The sequence below is a fragment of the Malus domestica genome, chromosome 13 (genome assembly GCF_042453785.1).
Source record: "Malus domestica chromosome 13, GDT2T_hap1".
Lineage (NCBI taxonomy): Eukaryota > Viridiplantae > Streptophyta > Magnoliopsida > Rosales > Rosaceae > Malus > Malus domestica.
The window spans coordinates 33,879,787-33,885,786 of NC_091673.1; positions in this window are offsets into that span (position 1 = coordinate 33,879,787).

Here is a 6,000-nt window from a genome sequence, read left to right on the forward strand (position 1 = left end):
AACTAGCTACCAAAAATTCAAAAGCTAACTTTGGTGACAGTTGTTGCAACCCGGAGGCTCAAATTATACCTTCAGAAGCACGCAGTCATCCTCATGATGCACTATTTCGCTTAATCCCGACGCACGATGATAAAGGTGTAAGCATTGGCGGATGCAAAGTTTTTTTACGAACATAACAACTCAGCCCAAAAAGTGCGCCAAGGGCAGAAAAATACTAGAAGGACACACTAGGACGCAAGTTTTGTCCTTGTCGCCCCAAAAGATTTTACATAGGAGCAACATGTACCGACACTTGAGTACCACATTCTGCTGCGTGTCACATGACCCTAATAGACCCTTGCTCCATAATTCAGCTCTAGAGTGGCCCAATACCGGAAATTAAGCATCTCTTGCTGCGTGTAACATGGCCCCAGTTTCACGACTCCCTACTGCACCTTCACGCTTAGCCTAGGCGATGCAATAGAGCGACCCAATGATGCTTCGGAGGCAACCGAGCCCGTCCTAGCCACGCCTACTTCACTCTATGAAAACTTCTGGCATTTGCATGTCGACGATGTATCTAACTACAAGGGCTCGAGAGCAGGCGTGGTCCTTATCACCCCAGATAGTTCGATGCTTGAGCATGTAATCATTATAGGCTTCAAAGCATCCAACAAAGTAGAGTACGAAACCCTACTAGCAGGCCTCCGAATGGTAAAAGACTTGGCTATGAAAAAGCTTGCAATTCATTTTGATTCCTAGCTAATCACCAGCTAGACTATTAGGGAGTGCAGGGCAAAACATCTGAAGATGGTACAATACCTAGAGAAGGTACGAAAGCAACTTGAGTCATTTCAGACTTACACCCTCACTCAAGTTTCGCGAGCAGACAACGCCTGCGGACACGCTAGTTGGCCTAGGCTCCACCCTCGACCACTAACATAAACGCTCTATTCCGGTGGAGTATCTAAACAAACCAAGCATAGAGGCGGAGCCAACAACCAAGGAGTCATAGGTTAGTATAACTCCAAACTGGCAAGATTCCATTATAGGCTACTGAAGGGAAAATAATGAGATTCATGTGGGATTTCTAGTGACTAGCATGCATATACAATTCAAAATTTATATACATAAGCAACGGAAGCATGTTATCACATAATATCAAAGCTATAGTCATGCAAATCCCCTTCAAGATGCATAGGTTTATATAAGATGCATCAAAACGTTTTAGTGAACAACAAAGGCTAGGTTTAGAAAACATATTTTGTTTTCTCTTTTGTTGAAATGAACACACAAAAAACCCTAATTAACTTTTTCACTATAAAGTTCCTTTTATAACACAAAGAAACAAGTCAACAATTTGACTTTCTCTTTCCCTCTCTTTGGCCGGCCCTATGTGTTTGGTTTAGGCTTTGGGCTTTTATCATTTCAAGTCATCCTATGCTTAAATAAAAGCCCAATGGGCCCAATTACACCCGAACTTTTCTTTAAGCCCAAAACGATCTTTTATCGCTTTTATGATTTCTTTAGACTTTCTAATTAATCACAACACTTAATTAATCCAATTAATTATTTCCATCATCCATTAGTTACTCACTACAAGAGTGTATCGGTGTACAATCATTTTAGGTTCTAATTAGTAAGGCAGTGAGGTGATTGGCACCAATCCAATTGATTATATTTAATCCAATCACTTAGTGAATTAAAACTTACTTTTAATTCACCTTCTTCTTTGACGACTACATTTAATCATCTAGAAGAACTCACAAGCCATGAGTGACATCTAACCATATATCATGGCTACCCAAGCTAATGTAGAATTTGTTCGGAGACCCTATTCAGTTGGAATTACAATGTAATTCGATCCTTCTATAAAATAATACTCTCAATCACACTATTAGGGTATGGATATATTATGTCAAACCCCTAATGTGATTATTCCATGTTATATGATTCAATTGAGTCGTATAGGAACGTTTTCCTTTATTACGCTTGATACTTCGACCGAAGATTCCCGAATCATATCTTAGAGTATTCTTCCTCTCATAACGAGGATTAGAGATCCCTTGTTGCGCATTTACTTACCTCCATGGCTAAGTGGCTTAACCCCAACTATGCCGTGGACACCCGCGAATGGAGTGACTTTGACATAATCAAAGATCAAGGACCTAACCACAGGACAACTATGATGCCTCAGGTCAAAGGACTACTTACATTATTCAAACCATTAGAGTTACTTGCTTGACATGTGAGTAGACCTCCATCCAAGTACTCTCGTTCGATTGTGTTCAGTGAACTCATTCCCTTAATGAGCACCTACATACTTGTCTTAGTGTCACTACACGAATGGGATGAGACTTTCCATCCTTCCAATTGAAGGGGACACAGTATGTACTGGTCTTTGCATTGTCAGTATCCCTCTGACAATCATATGACCAGGAACCTTTTTGGACATGATGGTTATGTGAAGAAGGTCTCTGTAGTCTAACATCATTAGATTACTTCTTACATCGATCCATTGTCCATGGATTCACTATTTAGGACATATATCGTTTATTGAGATAGTCCTAATTAGTATCTTTGCCTTTTGATGTATAAGAGTCATCTATACACACATTCATTGTCCTGAAAGGTTTCTTCCAAAGATTGACTTTCAGGGCATATTTCCAACAATCTCTCACTTGCACTAAAGTCAATCACTAGTGTATCTCATAGATGCTAGTTGAGTGAACTTATGCTCGTAGGTTAACTTGGTTATGTATTAATCCTTTTTATCTAAAAGGGATTTACTTATCAAATGTTTCTAAAACATTTGATGATGTCTCTTTCTTGTGTTCAAATACTTTGATGAGACCTTGATTCCATGGCTTGAGCTATCGCCCCATTACGTCGTAGTGTCCAACTAACGACCTTATGGTTTGGATTCAATCATTGGTTCTATAAGAACCCCTTCTATTCAAAACACCTTTTGAAGCAGTTTCTAAAACAATATATCGCCATATATTTCGTTTGTATACTTTATACATACATTGCTCCAACCTTGAGACCATTGTAGTACAATACTAACAATACATTTATATGATTAGTACTTCATCCATTATGAAGTTCCATTTGTTAAAATGGGTTATTTTCACTTTGGTTAATAACGTAAGTGAATGCACGCTTCCAGAGTCCTACTCTGATGTTCCTTTCTTAAAGGCAATAATACTTTATCAGTTGCTATGGTTCTGATCCTGGGCTATAGTAATATCTTAAAGTGACAACCCCTGTGGTTTTTCACCTTTGGATATCAACTCACAAGTCCATACATGTGTCCCTTTTGTGATTTTATGACACATTCATTATAAGGGTTATGAAAGTGATTTTCTATCATATAAGAAAACACCTCAAATCTTCAACATTTGAGATTTAATTTCCCCATTAAACATTCTTGAGATAGCCTTGCTATATCATTAAGTCCAATTTCAAGTCTATACTTCAAAATTGACCGTGTCACAATTTTGTCATTTTTTGAGTAACATCTATGTTTTATCAAGTCTATCAAATAGACTTTATTCATATCTTGTTGCTCAAATTATGACATCACTCCCACTGGCCTTGTTGTAACTTAGCATTCGTTCAAAAACTTAACACTTGCATTTTCTTGATTTGAATGCATATTGCTCCCACTAACTTGTCTTGGATCTATTGACAATCATTAAGATCCATTAGCTTATTGATGATGTCTCAACAATTTTGGGACTATCAACAATTCTAGTTAACACAAGTTATTTAAATGAACATACATAAAAGAATTCCTTCTCAAGTAATTCCATTTGATATGTGTGACTTGTTTTATCAAGTCTATTCATTTAAATTATATGGTGTCATACACCATACTTCAATTTTTAGTCATACTAAGACCTTTAATGTAGTCATATAAGAATTATCCAAGTCTTTAGTGGAAGCATGGCTCCTACTAAGGATATAGAAACTCAACCATTCCTTCTAGGTGGTTGATATAATTCTTTATCGAAACTACATAGAGCGTTATAGTTACAAGAGGTGCTGAATTTGGATTGTCTTGTTGTTAAACCATATGTTGTGACTCATTTTGAAACTATTCCCTTTTGTTTCATCAACTTGTCCAAATGCTTTGTTATTAGCTTGTTCTCATAAAAGAGAATGATGGACAACTCCCAACATATAATCATTTTATGCTAGGTTGACGAAACCAACATTCATAGACTATTCTTTAGAATGTTTACACAATATAGAATTTTAACGTTTTGAAGAGCTTGAGTCTTTTAACAATTAAAATTACAAACTCTTAATAATAGTGAAGTACTATTATTTTTTAGACAACTATAAACCAATCATATTCAAGTTTATATCCTTTTTCTCACCTCCCACTATTTCTCATGACTTTAATGAGAAATTCACTTCATACATTCAAAATGTATAAACGTGGAGTATACGGGTAGAGGACATTGTGGAGTAGCTTTAAAACCTTTCAAGCTCATTTGTTTCAATCTCCACTAAGTCGATGTCTTGCTATTAAGTGACTAAAGTCTTTAAACATTTCATAGATTTAGACACATCATTCTTGGTTTAATCACTAACACACTTGTCATTTTAAAACGATTTTAAGAATGCCCAATTAGTTGTTCAAAACTACTAATTGAATCAAGAGTGATCTTGATTATTGTGGTTTAAGTGATAACCATATAAGAAACGTTTTTCTTTATTACTTATATCATTATAATGTGATCTTCCTTTTCTTCAAGAAAGGAATCTCTAGACCCTTTTTCAATTCATATAGAACTCATATGTAGGCAATTGGAACTAAATCTAAAGATTCTTTGTATCCATCTGTGGCCAACATGTGAGATCTATCCATAATTGATAAGTCCAAAGTTTGGATATCGCATTACATAAGTGATATAAATCTTGTATCTCAACTAGGATACAACAAGACAATATTCAATTCATAACACTACTTTAAGGAAATAATATAGTAGAAGGCATTCATCACATTACATTGATATGATAATTCAAACATTCATAATGTTTAATACAAAAAGAATTAGCTCTATACATTTAGAGACTAATTATATACCTTCATTTAGGCACCAATAGTGGTCTTCCATCATATGAAGCCACATTATAAGTTCTTAACAAAATAAGAAAGTTTAAAGACTATCTTTAAGTGCCTAACAAACTTCCTAAGTAGTTAGCAAAAATATGGTGGCCGAACCCTTCTCCAACTTTTTTCCTTGCTTGTTCATCTTCTACTTGGCTCCTCCACCTATATACAATTATATAAGTGATTAGCTCTTTATATCAAATATAAATATTTAGAAGATCTAACAATTAGAATTGAAGATAAGAACATAAACCATACCTTGTGGCTTGTCCTTTAGAGTTGCAAGGTATAACCTGCAATTCCTCTTCCAATGCCCCTCCTTTCCACAATGGTGGCAAGTCCCCTTGGGCTCATTTGCCTTCTTTTTCCTCACTCTTCCTTGCGGCTTAGGAGTGGGTGACTTCTTCTCCTTCCCTTTGCCTTTGCCTTGCGGCTTGGTCTTGGAAGATGATGGCTTGTTGTAGGCTACTGCAGCAGTCCCTACAACGTTCTCTTTCTTCATAGTCTTCTCAGCGGTTACTAACATGTTTAGTAACTTAGAGAGAGTGCTATCCATCTTGTTCATATTGTAGTTCATAACGAACTGCGAGAACGAGTCAGAAAGAGAAGCCAAGATGAAGTCCTGGGCCAATTCCCCGTCAAGTGGAGTACCTAGGTTCTCTAGTTGTTCAATGAGTCCAATCATCTTCAGTACATGTTGATGTACTGGAGCTCCCTTGACCATCTTGGTCTTCACAAGTTCACTGACAGTGCTAAAGCGACGGTTGCGCGTCCCTTCACCATATAACTCCGTAAGATGGAGTATTATGGAAGATGCACTGTCCATACCCTCGTGCTGTCTCTGTAGCTCCTCAATGTGCTTGTCATACTTAGCACGTTCATCCTCAGTGGCCTCA